This window comes from Astyanax mexicanus, chromosome 13 (assembly GCF_023375975.1).
Source record: "Astyanax mexicanus isolate ESR-SI-001 chromosome 13, AstMex3_surface, whole genome shotgun sequence".
Taxonomy (NCBI): Eukaryota; Metazoa; Chordata; class Actinopteri; order Characiformes; family Acestrorhamphidae; genus Astyanax; species Astyanax mexicanus.
In genome coordinates this window covers 36,722,436-36,739,692 of record NC_064420.1, presented here as the reverse complement: position 1 = coordinate 36,739,692, position 17,257 = coordinate 36,722,436, and the positions used below count along the sequence as shown (strand labels likewise).

General features: G+C 38.1%; 1 protein-coding gene across 2 annotated transcripts in view; it reads right to left on the bottom strand.

Annotated features, from left to right (window-relative positions):
• The window catches only part of rap1gapa (RAP1 GTPase activating protein a), a 139,474-nt gene extending 128,356 nt beyond the window's left edge, over nucleotides 1-11,118 (bottom strand). Inside the window, exon 1 of one of the 2 annotated variants that reach the window (XM_015605066.3) lies at nucleotides 10,888-11,118. The gene's annotated coding sequence lies outside the window, so the exon portion shown is untranslated. Of the gene's footprint in view, nucleotides 1-8,160; nucleotides 8,244-10,887 lie in introns of those variants that run through there. The other variant, XM_049486396.1, reaches the window with a different exon arrangement.
• Nucleotides 11,119-17,257: the final 6,139 nt, after the last annotated feature.

The following is a 17,257-nucleotide window of genomic DNA, read 5'->3' as shown; positions in this document are numbered from 1 at the left end:
ATCTCCACTCTAATTCATATTCATAGTCATATTTGGTGTAATTCACAAGATATTCATGGAACTGGATCCAACGTGATTAGCCTGAACATTGCAGCATGCAAATCTAACAGATTTATTAGAACTCTGTATAAGTCAAAATAAGTGTGGAACTGGTACATACTGGTACTGGAACTGCTGCTTTATAAGCTAAACTCAGCACATACAATATATGCTGAATAATAAAAAAGGGAACTCAACAGAAATATACTATAAAAAAGTAATTTATTAATATATATCCATTTAAAAGTCCTTCATGTACAAACGTTTGCAGGAAAAATGCTTAAAATTAACTCCATCTAATACTCTAAACTAATACTCACTATAGCAGTAGGTAAATTAATCATGATGAATTATGAGGTGTTATATGCGAGTGAGGTTGAACACTTGCCAGCATGCTCATGGCAATGTGAATTGTAATCAGACTGTGTCCATTTGCTTCCCTACATACTTTATTATCCTCTTACCCCCAGCATTCAATGTACAAGATCAAACGTTGAATTAAATGCTTAAAATTTCCTGACATACAACCGTATTGCTGGAAGCCAAAAACCTTAAAGGTGTGATCACATCCTCGGTGTGGAATCACAAGAACAAGATTACTAGAACAGGCAAAGGCCAATGCCATTTCATTCTAGCTTAGAAAAATCCATTATGTGGTAAAATATCAGAAGCTGCAAACTATGTGCACTTCCATAAAATCCATTTTTAATCAAAAACATCAAGCACTCTTGCTCAGAATCCAATTGTCCTTAGAGGGGAAAACGAGGTTGTGTTTGTCCTTAAGGTTCATGCATCACTTGCTTTGCAGAGTCTAATTATACAAGTCTAACAAACAGCTGCCCTATACAGACTAGCTCACATCCAACAAAATATCAGGCATTTAGAAGTTTTATAGCTTTTCTCCAAGTCATCTGAAGCTACGACATTTTGAATCATTAATCTTTGACACACTGCACATTTTCCATTACAGCAGGTTTCAGGTGAATTACAGACTCTTTTTATACACAGTTGAAAGGATTTACTGATAAAATAGTGTCTAAAATATTTTCACTTGATCTAGTCAGGAGGCCCTTCAAAACTCTAAAAGCAAGATGTTACTTAGCATCACACTTTAAAATTTGTACTTTTGCCATTGCAAGAAGGAGCTTCTGCTTCCGTTATTTTCTGGCTGTCTTGCAGAAGCTTAACTGTCACACGTTTCTGCTCTAATCACTTATTCATGACTCCAAACACACAGTTGGAGCCAAGTGAGCTGAGCTCAGCTTCTGTAAACAACATGTCACAACAGCAGTCATCTTTAAACCTTACTCCACAATGTCAACACACCTGGGAATAAGAAATAAATACAAGGAAAATGCAGCACTTGGTGGTGATGTGAGCAGAGTGCATGGTTGAAGACTGATGATGTTTTTCTATACATATTCTCAGACCTGAAATTGGAGTTTAATTAGACAGTGGTAAATGAGCAATATTCCCAGAGTTAAGTACTGTGTAAAAGGTGGCCAGGTCCACTGGAAAACCAAAACACTATCTATCAACTATAGAGCATGCGGTCTGCCAGGGTAACATTTGTCATTATGAAATATGGCCTCTTGTGCCCACAAAGTCAGATTCCCAGAAAATGCACATTAAATAATCATTCATTTCTACTGAGGTTCTCAATAGGATACTATTATTGTGAATTATTAAAAACGGTTAAAACTTCTAGAGTGCAGATTTCATCTACAACATACTTCGAAATATATTTTTAAAATTCAAAAATGCACAATATCCAATGCAAGACTACAAACAAATCACTGTTCGGTTTACTTTGTGATTTGGACATCAGAATTTTATATAGGGGGACATAATAAAGTTTTCTTTGCATTACTTGTAACAGTTAAACAAGTTATAAATGTTTGGTAGTTTGGTAAATGAAGTGCCATATAGTCCCCCTTAGGTTAATTAAGCATTAAAATGTAAATGTTAGTATACTGGATTTGTTTCCACGCTCACAAACAAACATATGCCCAACAGAACTGACACAATGTCCTTGTCGGATCCACCACAATCTAATAAGACGTTAAAAGGGAAAAAATCCCTAAAACACTGGATCCTCCTAATTTGTTTCACTTTAAAACAGATCAGTGGCAGATACAAAAAAAGGAGACGAGAGAAAGAAAAGAGGGAGTTGAACAGTTTGACTCCACTTTTTTGTGGAAGCACACACACATCACTCTTATGCAAAAATATTCAAAATGGCAGCTTTTAAAAAAAGGAAACATTTTTACATTTGAATAGAAATACTGAGAGTGTGTTAAGAATCACATTCAGATTCAAATCTTGTCAAAAAGTGAAAATAAAACAAAAAAACAGAAAGCATATACAGGTCTTCCTAGTACATCAATGAGAAGCACAGTGATTTAAGCTCCAATAAGAATGCACAAAGTGTTATTACTTCAAAACAACTGTCATCCCTGTGAAGTAATAATCAAGTGTGTAAGGGGTAGGCAGAGGTGCCAGTATTCCCCGCTCCTTCAGGACCCTTTGAATAATAAATAAGTCTAAGGGTCCCAGAATTCACAGCTCTTTAATTCAAAAGAGGTTCCTCCAGGTCCCAGCTGACAGCACAGGTCCCACTGGAGACATACAGCAGCCAATTAGTAGCAGCCCTCAGGCTATTCAACCCATGACAGCCAGGATTCAGCATGATACAACCTCCTAAGGAAACAGCCAGACTCCACTGGATCCATGTATCACTGCATATAGTTGTTTTAAGCAGCAAAGCACTGAATGAAGGGAGCAATGATTCAAATCTGTTTTAACAACAACCCTGTGGTTAAATAATTGTCTTCTTTAATTAAGATATCCAATAATCCATATTACATTGTGTTACTTTATTAAAGGCGTTAAATATTTTATCATTGTTTTAATGTATATAAGATGACTTTAAATAATTTGATTGCAATATTATACACCAAATCCAATTTCGAGTCATGCAAACAAAGATAAGTATATTGTCTTTCTTTGCAACTGTTTTCAGTGAACATAATGGTAATGGAAAAAGTTCTCTTTTGTTTGCTTTCACATAGAGATAACGTGAATTACTTCTGATACCAAGACAAAGGCTGATATCAGAAATAGCTTTTCTAGTTTGGGTGCTTTAATCTGAGCTTGAAGTGACTTTGGCTGATGATATAACCAACTACATTCAAAGAGTTGTGTGCAATGTAGAAAAGTAAGCCGACTGCTTTAAATATATATTATAGGGACAATGTTACATATTTTAATCCTCCTGCTATGAATTAACTGTGGAGTCTGGATGGCACTAAAATGACATAAAAATGAAGTTGATAAATTAGCCTGAAAAAAGCCTCTATTTTTCTAACCAAATTCAGGGTAATAATGCTAACACTCTGAGCATAGATGTCATGTCAAGCACCTACACACCTATTAACACACTTCCACAGAAAAACTGCTCCTAAGTTCAGTTCTCAAGAGGGCCCCATTGTTCTTTTTCAAAAGGTAGAAAACAGTGTTAAATATAATCCATGCACTGCGCAAGCAATGCTGGTAACACTATTACTGTGACCTACATAATACAATTGTAAGGCAACCTGAACACAATTAAACCTGTACATCCAGCACAATTAGGTATACCATTCTACAGCCCCACCTATTTGTGTAGACTAATGTGGCACAGAAAGAAACAAATGTATTTTGAAAGAATGTAAAATAGTAACACAAAACCTACCATATAATAAAAACAAACATCTGAAATAACCCACATAAAACCTTTAATATAGTATTAATTTCTAATCCCTGAAAATCAGTCAATTGCACAATTAAAATATGGTAATTTATGATCATACTGTGTGAAAAAAGTACACCCACAGGCTATGCATAGATCAATATATTGAAACACTGCACCTCATTATATCATATTGCATTATACCATATTCACTCTAGAATTGTGGTTAATTTAATTCAATTAATTCGCATTTACTGTCATTTAAAATTGCACAGTACAATATAATTCTTCTCTTCACATATCCCAGCTTAGAAAGCTGAGGTCAGACTGCAAGGTCAGCCATGCTGTCCCTGGAGGAAAGAGGTCAAGGCCCTTGTTCAAACAGATGCAGCTTACTGGAGCTGAATATTGAACCAAACGAAATGAGGGTGGGTAAAGGCAGAGGGCAGAGTGCAGTTGTTCTTGTGTATTTTCCATAACACTTTATTACAGGAATGTACAATAGTGTCATAATAGAAAAATATTATCGCATTTAACGGACATTTAAATTTGACTGATATTTCAAACCAATATTCTAGGGCATATTTATTGCTATTAACTGCTCTCTGAATGTTGGGAAATCAGGCATCGACTGTAAAATATGTGCAGTAGCCCAGACACTGAATCTCCACTAAATCTCTCCAAAGTATGGTGTTATTTAAGGTTTCCAGCATTTACATATTTTATAAGATAAATCTTATTTTTAGTGTTAGCATAATATGAGTTTTGAAAATAAACTAATAGACAGGGCTGCAATAACACTGTCAATTACAGCAAACTTAAACTGCAGTACTCACATAAAGCAACAAAGGGAGTTTTTTCCACACATGACTGTGTTAATGTAATAGGCAGCAAATAGAGTGCCAAAAATGTCCAAGGAGCTTAAATTAATCTAGAATCAAAATGTATTGAGTTTTACATTGATATTGGGATAACCAACAGCGTTACTGCACATTTTTTGTTGGTCATCTAGAATTATAAACGTTTCATTACATAATCAGAACTCAAAACCGCAATGGAAAATGAACACCTCTTAAGCTCCTTATATTGTTAACTTTCACTGAGAAAAATGAGGTATAACATAAACACCAACATCATGTTTAGCTGGTAGTATTAGGTTAACAAAAAGATTTCTATTCAGTAAAGCACATTGTGATATATATTTTTGTCATTTTTTATAATAACAATGAATACTATTATTTTATCCAGTCCTTGTTTGGGCAGAGCTACAAGAGAAATAGCTTAAAAACACATTTATCAAACAGCCCCTGTTAGCAGAAAAACTAAACCAACTCAGCATCAAAGACCTTTGTATCTAAATCCCTGATCCAAATTGCATTACCCTTCTGAACCCCTGCACAATAAGCAGCTGAGGAAAATAAGCCAAAACACAAACATACTCCTTAGTTCGATGCAGCCTAATGCTGGGTGTCTTTTTAATCCATATTGGAAAGGCCCCCTGCAGCTGATAGAGTCAGCATGGACACTGTTATCATTTACCTTGAGGCTCAGCGGGGAGTCCAGAGGCTGTAAACCTGAGGACACAACAAGACTCCCCACTGTTTCTATTTTACTACAGCACAACAGGCGAGCACAGAGAAAGAGGCCAGGGGTGAACAAAATGAAAGCAGTGGCTGCATCTGGACTGCTGTAATGCTGTCAACAGTGCTTATCCAAACACAAGCTTGCAAATGAACACACACAAACACACACACACACACAAATGTATGTGTTAAGTTAAACATGTAAAATCACATCAATAGATTTATATAACATTTTATAGAGCAACAAATCTGCTGAAGCAAAATGTTACAAAAATTAAGGCCTAAAGTCTTTCCACTGTGTGGTGCTTACAAAACTAAAAAGCTCCAGGTAGCTGGTACTAAAAAGTAAGCACAGTCAAATTGAGTAGTGTAGAAGTGCCATAAGATTTCATGGTTTCATGAAGAGAAACAGATCAGACAGTGTTCCCACTACATATATTTTTCAATGGCAATATCCAATGTACACATACTGGCACTGGCACCACACATCGCCAATTTAATGATTCCAAGCACGACTGATCAATTCATCAGCATGTCACAATGCGCCATGCATTTTTACAGTACTACATAAAAACCAAAGCCACAGAAGATCACATATGACTTGTAAGTAATTTACACAGAGAAAGAAAGCCAGTCTTCAGTAAACAATCAAATCCTAAAGCTAAGTTACCTCAGTTGACATTACAATCCTCTGCCTGTACAGATTCTCTTTTGGACTCAAAATAGTAAACTAATATCAAGTAGGGGTGGGCAATATTATATCGTATACAATATATCGTGACACAGAAATATCATGATATTAAAAATCCATATCGTGATAATAGGGCTGTTCTGTCTTAAAAGTAGTCTATTATTTACCGTGAAGCTTTAGGTATATTTATTGTATAATTGTTTTAGTTGTAGTTTATAGGCATGCACTAAATATTTTACAATATTATTTGCTGCATTATATTATTTTATGCTATATTATTTTCTTTGCCACATTATGATTATACTGTTATACTATTATACTTTATTCCTGAAATTAATGAATTATTTTAGTTTTCCTATATCACCAAGTATATCGTTGTCGCAAAAATACCCTGAAATATCGTGATATTATTTTAGAGCCATATCGCCCACCCCTAATATCAAGTGTGATACATGATGCTAAGTGATGCTTTATTTCATTTAATTTATGCAAGCAGAGTGTAAAAATGAACATGAACTTGGTATATACTGGCTCTTCCTGCCAGAATTTACTCAGTGAGGGAGGGTGTTGCTGCCACTACTGAAAACATTCTAAGTGAAAACACTTTCACAATTTAGGTATCACATCCTCACAGCTTCTGGCAAGAGATAGATTGTTTGATACAGCAAAATCAAATGCTGTTGTTGAGACGAGCAACAGTGGAGAAAGCCAGGAATAATTTAGACCTGCTTCCTAAATTGTAGAAGCAGAAGGATTACAAAAAGCACAAAAAGACAAAAGAAATGTATTTTCTTTTGCTCCATTTTCCAATTCTGCTTTCTCACCAAGCCAAATTATACTGAAAAGTATCTGCTGTCACCAGCAGCCATAAGACTGTATACGAAATACAATCTGTTTTTGTCATTGCTTTGTGATTTGATAAAAAGATAACACTAGATTGTGAAAGATTATGAAAGATAACTCTTGGCATATTATGAATACAGCGAAGATACAGCAAGTATATACTCATCATGACTTGATGTGTCACAAGGAGGGTGTATATATATATATATAGAGGTATTTAAAGGGTATTCTTGTGTTACAGTATTGAACAACAGAAAACTGAACCCAGAGAATGGTGCTGGTCACACCAGTGCTGGCTTTAAGTTTTTGTATTAAAAAAGAAACATGAATCATGAATCACTCTTTCCTCTCTACTCATATCCTTTCCAAACAGCAATAAAACCCAACCGCCCCAAATGATTTATTATATTAAATCACAACTTGGAGGCACAAGGCACAAGGTGTGGTGATTTAAAGCTGAATATTAGCACCATCTGGGCTGTGCACAAGCGCCTTAAGCTCAGGTGGAGCTGCTGAGGGTGGAGGCGAGCTATACGTCTATAAAAACCAGTTATCCCTCAGGCTAAAGCCAGATTCTCAGCACTGCACACACAGTGCACAGGGCAAGTCTCTCACCCTGAATGTTTTTCATTGGACAGGCAACCCCAGCTTTAGCCAGGAAAGCAAAAACACACAGGGTCTGGCCTTGTCTTAAAGCATTCCTGTTCTTGAGGGGAAACACATTCCTAAAGATCTCTGTTGACCCGGCTGTCACATTAAGATACTCTTCAAAGAAACAAGGCTTGTTTTTTCTTATAGCCCACAGCATCCTCTACCTCGTTTCAGACCATAGGTCATTATTCACTCTAAAAGCATGCTTTATTCTACGTGATTTCTCTGTTGTGGTTGTAGCTCCAGCACATGATGCTGCTTCACATGATGCTTGCTAAAGAAAGCGAAGAGCTGTTTCAGGGCACAAGCACAATGTATCTCAATATATTCACCCAAGCCTGGGTAGAAACCCAGAATCCATTACTGATACAGCTGATTACACTGTCCTCCATGTGCAAGGGCAGAACTAAGGGGCAGAGAATACAGATATCCTGCACTCTGTACATCCTGCCCTAGCTTGCTGGCTCCACAGAAAGGATCGTTCAAGCTGCAGGGAAAAAACACCCTCTAATTTTCTCTCCCTTTTTCTGCTGAGATGGGTTTGGGAATGGAAAGGGCAGATGAATGAGAGTGTGGGGTTCCTTTTTTTCCATGGACCGCTGCTGACAGAAGCAAGAACAAACCTGCTCTGATGTTTGTGCAGTGGCTGAGATGAGGGGAATATCAATCAGTGCTTCAAGCATCAAGGTTCACAAAGGGCTCACCCCACATATTCACACCTCAGAAACAGGAGGGCTCCAGGAGGCTCCCATCAAATAATAGAACACACCCCCTGAATAGCAAGAGACTGAACCAAAATCCAATGGTGTTCAGTCATGAAGCAAACTGTCACCTACACTTCAAGTGCAGGGCTCTAAGAGCTGCACATGATTGGCACCTACAGTAATTCTCCCACTCTGATCCTGAAGGCACTCTGAGAAGGCTTGGCTTGCCTTCTTCAAGGCTGCTAACCTGTTCAGTCAGGATAAAGCACAAGACAAAAGCACTGCACATGCATTGAAATTGTTAATTTCATGGTGTGGTTTCAGCTTTAATGAACAAAGTTAGGTTGAATTAACACTGTCTGTTTAAACATTTTAGGCTAATCCTGGGCTAGATGTCTTTTTATTAGTGGTGCAGCATTCTTTTTTAGTGAAAACCGAACAAAATGAAACATTTGCATGAGACCAAATGTTTTCATTAATTACAGGTTTACATTCATTTTGTCATTTATGTTCACCAATGTATTAGTTTAAGTAGCATAAATGTATTTTGTAATTACAAAGAAGTGATTTTGCCTGAATAATGTTGGTTGCTAACTACTGAGTGCTTCCCTATTTTTAATGGAGAGTACACAGCGTTTCCACAGTGTTTCCACTTACTGTGTTCATTTAGGTAGAGCTGTCCACATGAATGCAGTGTAAGTCCAAGAACAAGTTGTTTAAACACTGTCAACAACACCATGCAAGCCACAGTATTGACACTGTGTCCAAAAGTAGTTAGCTACCCAACTGTCAAGTTAATTTAACACTGGTAATTTTACTATGTGGAGGTAAATTGACTCCAGCATGTGAACTAAGTTTACAAGTATAAGTTCTGGACTACAGTTTTCCTTCACTGGAGAGTTTCTATTTTAATTGCTGTGCAAGTCCAAGACAGTGCTTAAACCCTGTCAGGGAAACAAATTGGCTCAGGCTAATTTACACTTACTGTACTCCAAAGTATCTACCAATTTGTCAACCATTGTAAACATTGTAAGAGATTATTCACCACTAGCAGTTTTACTAGCTAAGCTGCGTGTATGGGGAAATTATTCAAACATATATAAACGGTTAAACTGTTAAATCAACAGTTATAGTATGATTTAACACTGCCAACCTGATTGTGTAGACTACAGTTTTCTTTTACTGGAAAGTTTCCATTTTAATGAATGAAAGTTCAAGACCAGGCCTTTATATGGCATCGTGTTGCACTTAGACAACAAAATCAATTTTGGCTGATTATTACATTGTCCTTTCATTGTTTTTCTTTTTTACTATTGTACACATGTGTGGCTATTTTGCTATCATTTACTCACTAAATGTAAAGTGTTTTCAATTGTTGCCCCAGGGCAACATTATACAGTTACACATCAACGCAAAATGCTAAATCAGTCCCAGCTGGCATTTCAACGTTGAATCAAGGTTAATGTAATGGCTGAATCAAGGTTGGATTTGGTGTTGATTTTGAAAAGTGAATCAACCTTATTATGGCAGCGTTATTTGAATGCCGATTGATTAACCTTTAATAAACCATATCTCACCTTAAGGATGCTCAAAATTGTATGGAAAAAGAAAAAGAGGAGAAGAAGAAAAAAACTGTATGCTATGATAAAAAATGAATAATTCTAGTTTTATTCTCTATTTTTATTTATATACATCTCTGATAAGTAGGAACTGTACAACTACAACCAAAAGCTTTTATTACTACATGTAGCTAAAACCAGAAAATCATATGGCTATGGTCCTATGGTTATCGATTTATAACAATAAACTTACATCAATGTAGCAAAGGTGAGTATAAAGAATGTTACCCACCACTAATCTGATTCAACATTTGATTTCAAAAACACAACGATAAAACAAATAGAACATGAACAGACCCCCAGTTATGCTGAAGAATTGGAGCCAAATTATTAAGCAATTACTGCAAATGGAAGTAAAACCACTGTTTTATCACTACACTAAAATTTATTTTTTTAAATGTATGGTAATGAATTGTAAAATGTTGAGGACATTATGTTGAATCAACATTTCAACGTTTGCACAACAATTAAACATTAAATGTTGATTCAACGTTGAAACAACGTTTGCACAACATTTAATGTTAAATGGTTGATATACATATTTTTATTGATATCAACATCAGGGGCACCTAAGATTTTTTTTTCTCAACAAATTTAAAAACCATGCCATAGAGGGTTTAACTCTACTAGGCAAACCAAGAAAACCACAATGACTAATTTACACTTACTGAGCTTGGAAGTAACGACCTGTCAAACAACCAAACACCGTGAGAGTTTCATTCACCGCTGATAATTTCCTTACGTGGAGAAAAAATGAGATAATATCGTGGATATCTCCTAAAACTGTTCATAAACTAGCTTTAATTTTCAGTTAGATAGATTTAGGTTAAGTAATGCTAATTATGTTAATATGACGCTTCTTCATGAGCTGAAACCGTTAAGATTTAAACTGGAGGGAGTCGCGCGCGGCGGAGACAGCAGCGACCAGCGGTCTCCATCCTCACCGACCTGACCACTCAAGAAAAGCGAATAAAACAGCAGAAAAGTGAAAAGTCTTGGATTAAAATGTACAGAAACAGACACTTACCCCTCCAGCTGTTGTTATCGACGTCTCAGCGCTGAAATTACGCCGGGGAACGCGGAGTAACGGCTGCGTTCAGCCCTGAGGATAATGTAACTTAACAAGTTTACAACCACAAGAAAATAAACCGGAGAAAACACAACGCGTTCACACTGAGGGAGCGAATCAGCGCTAATGTGTAAGCACTCAGCGCCTGGTGGTGAGAGCACTGAGCTCTTCTCCTTCTCTCTCTCTCTCTCTCTCTCTCTCTCTCTCTCTCTCTCTCTCCCTCTCTCTCTCTCTCAGCTCTTTACCGTTTAACTGCACTTCGCTAGCAGCACCGGAGGAGGAGGCGCACGTGACTTATAGTGGCTCCGTGGCGCGAGACCACACTGTACACAGGGAACCGAACGGGCACACTACCGACCTTCAACGTTAAAATACAGCTCTGGAAAAAATAAGAGACCACTTAAAATGGATGAGTTTCTTTAATTTTACCAAATGATGGGTGATCACGAGACATAAAACCAAACTTAACTGCTGGAATCTTTGCTCCAGGAATGGCATAAAGTTATCCACATGCCAAGATACATGAAAACTGATTAAAACCAGGGTTATTTCACCAAATATTGATTTAAAACTTTATGAATATGAACTTGTTTTCTTTTCATTTTTTGAGGTCTGAAAGCTGTGCATCTTTTTTTATATTTCTGCCATTTCTCATTTTCTGCTCTAAATTATAATATTTTTATTTGGAATTTGGGAGAAATGTTTTTATTTAGTTTCTAGAATAAAACAACAATGTTCATTTTACTCAAACTTATACCTATAAATAGAAACTGAAGTGGTCTCTTAATGTATGATTGAAGTTATGTCTGTTGTTTCAATGTTAAAAAAACAAGCACCAGAGTCACCAGAGTCTTGTGTTCAAATGATTTTTGCTTGATTTAAGTCTTTTTTTCACATGTTTGGAAACTAAGTGATTGATAATTTGCTTAGTCTTTGCCAATTGATTTTTTGCAGTACGAAATATCTATCAAATTTGCACCCATTTTTACACCCTGTTTAAATGTAGTTACTTGCAATTATAATGTTCATTTTGTTATAATTTCTCTGGCTCTGTAATTACAGTGGAAGCTTCCTATAACTATTAGTCACTAATTGTCTCCAGCATATACCAAACATAATGGTGTGAAAATGATATTAACTGCACTATTTAGCAAAGCAATGGACAGGAAGTTCCATTTGCATTTGTCATAGACTGCACTTATAGAACAATGTCTGTACTTACATATAATTATTCACTTTGGTTGGCCAGAAAAGTGTTCTTACCATCTCTAAAAATTAACACATTGAATGAATGCTCAATATAGTAGCAGTGGTACAAGGTGACAGCCCAAAATTTATTGAGGACATGTTTTACCTCAAACGGTAAAAATGAGTCACCAAGTATTGTTTGCTCTTGTATGCTATTTTGACAGTGTGCTGGCTTGGATTTTAACCTTTTCTTGCTTGGATTCCAAAATGCCATCCTGGTTAATTGGAGTTTCACAAAGCCTTTAGTTATCTTGGCATTTTGTTGGAGGAACAAGCATATCAGTGAGAAGGAGCCAAAGAGCCAATTCTACGTGCCTGTCCTGAAAGCAGATGATATAAAGCCTCGCCTTGTCCAAGAAGAAGGCATTACGAAAGAGCAATTCTTGTGGTGTTCTCTGCTTTCTGTGAATCTTTTCGCAATTATGAAAAAAGGAGAGTTTCGCCCCTCTCTTTCATGCATTTTTTATAGTGAAAAGAGTTTAAAAGCTTCTTTCGTTCATAGATAAAAAGAGATATGTTTGTGGTGACTGGCAGGGCTTCTCATTCATGAGAAAAGTTATTAAACATTTACACCCTGTAACAAAGCTGTGACGCATATACAGGCTTATGAAATGCTTTGGGTGATGTGTTGTATTGCAGAAAGGCACGGTAATACCTAATGCTGTATCCAACGCAACCCACCCCCTGTACCCCCCTTTACATCAATGGCTTTTCAGTTTGCACTGTGAAGTCACTCAAGTTCCTGGGCACCACCATATCCAGGGAACCATATATGAAAGAGAGCCATCATCTTCATCCGAAAGAACAGCAAAAAATGTTTTTTATGAGACCACTCAAGAAATGTGACCTCCGCCACCTTATCCTCACCAGCAGGGTGAGAAAGTGCGCTGGCAAAATCACGACGGATCCCTCGCATCCTGGACATTACCTCTTACAGACACTCCCTTCTGATAGAAGGCTTCAGACCATCAAAACCAGCACAACACAACATGCTAACAGCTTCTTCCCCAGAGCTGAAGCACTTCTTAACCACAGTGGACACCTCTGAGTCTCCAACCTCACTCACTGAGCTGTACTGAACATTTATCTCTTAGCTTCTATTGCTCTTCAGTGCTCTTTATTCCTTTAATACTTTTAACTATTTTTGTAATCTATTTATTGTTTATTGTACCTTCTTTCATTGTGTAATGTTTGTCGATATTCTGTGTAACTGTTACATGTCATACATGTGTTGCTCTCATTAAGCCAAATTCCTTGTATGTGTAACATACTTGGCGAAATAAAGTGATTCTGATGCTGTAGTTCGCCATGATTTGCAAATGCTTGAGAATTCTACAGCTTTTGTCCCCTGCAAATACTTTGCAAACATTGTCTCCTCTCTTTATTCTGACAGCTGCCCTCTATTTTCACTCTTGGCTGAAATTTCCGGCGGCTGATCAATTCTGTCTGGATGCATTTGCAAAACCATGTATTTCTTCCTGCCTTACAGTCACTCTGTGTTCTGTTCCTGGATGTACGTTGTTTTGCCAACAGTCCTATACCCAGCAATGTCAAAAGCCATCAGCCCATCAGATGTGAGCATGGCACAGTTCATAACAGATAATGTCCCACTGTCTCACTGAAGCAGACCCAGCGGCTACAGCAGGTCGCCTTTGGTTTAGGGACACACACTGCAGATTTTGCCTCCTCCCATCAGTACAAACTGTATGCGAACCACATTTCAAGTGCATGAAACCTATTTTGCACCTTTTCTAAACCCTAACTTTTTACACAATCATTTATTTATTTCTCTTTAAGCCAAGCTGAATGTGTAACAGAAAACAACAGCCGTACCCTGGTGACTGGTCTTTGATTGACTGAGCACTGCTGTAGGCCTTTGAGAACACAGAGAAGCAGTTCAGCACAATCTATACTTGAGCCGACGGGAAAAGAGCAGGAAGGTGCTTAAAGGTCTAGCAGTCCATTAAGCGTATTCAGTCCATCACATGGACTGAGAGTGCACTAAATATCAATTACATAGTAAAAGCGTATAAGAGCAGGCTTAATTTGATCCATGGTCAGAGGGGCGCAGCGTACCTGGCTCAGGGGACACTGATAGAACAATTATTAAGTCTAATTACCCAGAAGTACCTGTGCTCAAATTGTATTAACACCAGCATAGCCAATTCATACTGCGTCAACAGTTACCAGGGGCAAAGTGTGAAGGTGTATATATATATATGGTGACCTCCCAAGAGACTCCCATTAAAATCACCCTGGCTGCCTTAAAAACTACTCAGCAAAAAAAAAAAAAAACATTAGACCTCCAATAATTGTGTCTCCACATTAGAAAACTAGCCAGGTAGCCTTAAACCATTACATGAAAACCTTTTTAAATAATTCATGCTCTGTAATTATCCAATAAGACAGTCCTGCTCTGAAGAAGTTGGGAAATAAAATTGTAAATAAATAATGCAAATAATCACGTTTTTGCATACCTAAGCACAACTGTAAAAACTAAGCATCTGAAACGAAGCAGTCAGGCATGCCTAAGGTCACGTTAATGGCAGAGGATACGGCTCAAGTTCTGCAGCCAGACAGAGCAGCTGCTAATTGCCTGTAATGTTCGTCAGCTGTGCTTTCTCACCAGCCTCTAAAGTGCTGCGGTACGTTCTTTCTTCTCCTGTTGCAAAGCCACATGTGGAATGTGATCTCCCACAGACAAACATTGCTGTGTCATCTTTTTAAGATGATACTTGCAGCTGCCATGGACAAGAAGTGTGCATAGCATGAAGCATCACTCGTTGCAGAAATGCTTTAGGATCATGAGAAAATTATTTGAATGTTTGGCAGTATGCAATGTTTTATGTGTTGGGATGGTTAGTCTATATGCAGTATTAGGGCGGGGCATATAAACAAACTAAGGTGTCTGACAAAGGTGACCATGCTGGTTGAGCAGGATGATCAGCAAGACTACATTCGTAGACCAGCATGACAAGAGCAATCATGTTAAAAATCTAATATGATATTACATTTGGCAGACGCTTACAAATAATGATGTGCATTTAGCAATAGAGGACATAGAAGTTCAAGGCAAAAAAAAAACATTTTTGACAGGGTCTAAATAAGGCCAAAGGGAAATAATGTGATAGAGGAGGAAAAGCGGGGAGAAAGAAAATGAGGTTAAAAGAAGTTAGTTTGTTGGAGGTGTTAGGAGAGTAGGTGCTCATTGAAGAGCTCTGTCTTTCTTAAAAGTAGTGAGGGACGCTCCTGAGCTGGTAGCAGTAGGTAGCTTGTTCCACCATTGGGGAACACTGTAGAAGAGCAGTCTGGATTGCTATGTTTGAATGTTTGGCAAAGCGAGGCGACATTCAGCCTTTAGAAGTAAGAGCAGGTAGGCAGGAGCATGTTCTGTCATCAAATTGTAGGCAATTGTAAGACATTTTAATTAATATGAGCTGCAACCGGTACCCAGTGGGGTGACAAATACAGTATACACTATGCTGGTCAAGAGCTGACCTACCTCTGTAGCATATGTTTCCACTTGTTTGACCACCTTGACAGTCAAAGACCAGGTATGACCATCCACATCCAGCTACCAGCAAAAGCTGTTTTTATCCTGGTCCCAAACAAAAACACCCTACCAACCACCTGAGATATCATAGCCACCACCTGCAATACTACAGCAAATACATTACAGTGTTTCTGTTAATGTTTTGGGATTTCTGCCTCATGAGGTCAAACATCCAGATGGGTGCAATCACAAACTGCAATAACTGTACTTTAATAAATGATAACCACCATATCTTATGTTTGCTAATAATCAATAAAAGCACCATACGTCATTGCATTATATGCCAATATCATGCAACCTTATTGTTGTAAATGTTAGATAGGCCTATATTTACATCTTTGTTTCCTTCTAACAGATATAAAGCATTGCATATTTCTGTACCATTGTTCACTTTTGATGCTCTTATCATCTCAGAGCTATTATAAGAGTCATCAGTAGAATCTGACTCCTTCTCTTCTTTCCGACACACAACCATAATAGCTGCTTTTGTGAGATGATGAAAGCCATTGATCCTTCCATGCCTTTAACTCAATGTTAATCCCTCCACAGCAGCCCAGACCGACACAGAGTTCGGCGCAGACATCAAAGGCTGCCCCCCCCAGGAGTGGTTCTCACCAACAAGCATCCCACTGCATACACACACACACACTCTCACACACGCACCCCTCATTTATTTCAATCCAATCCCCCAGCTCTGCTGCGAGAGAGGAGAGTGAATCATACCTCTCAGGCCTTTGTGGTGCTCTCCGGTGCATACATTATTACTTACTCCATGCAACGCCTTTATGAGACCCCCACACGCTGCTTTTTTCTTTTTTCTCCAAAGGGCTGCAGAGCACAAGGAATTACAACTCGGTAATAAACACAAGGCAATTTGTCTAAGGAAGTGGCAGGGACAGGAGGGGCTGATACAAATTGTTCTCATAATTGTTGCCATCTAGAGAGCAGAAAGTCACCTTGTTTTGTCAGGCCATCCTGTTATTATGGGCGAATAATAACAGGGGCAGGCGTGCGGTGGCAGGGCAACCGCTACAGAGCCCTCTCTCAGAACGCTAGCAAGTGTGCCAGGCTGCACAGCAGATTGTACAGGGGCCCTGGAGCATGAATAGAGAAACTAAAGACAGTATCAGTCTCCCTCCTGCTTCTTTCATGTCTTCACGTCAGACCCTCTTATGCCCAGCGACTTCAAACCATGTTCATCTCCAAGCGGGAGCCAGGAGATGAAGCAATCCAAGACATGCCAGCCCGGCCCAATGTATATTTTATGAAAATAGCGTTTGCACCATGAATTGTTGATGCAGAAAAACAGGGATGGAAGTTTTCCTTTTTTGCTGTGCCAGTGGTCTCCCCTTTTAACACATTGGTTCCCCTATAAAGAGCTTTATCACACAGTCTATCAGACTAAAATCCATGCTGCACAAGGGGGGTTAATGGAAGCTTTCAAAGCCTAAGATAAGCTCAGGCTATTACCCAGAGCACATGCTGCTCTCCAGTCTTCAGCAATGGCTACGCACATCAATGTTCTCA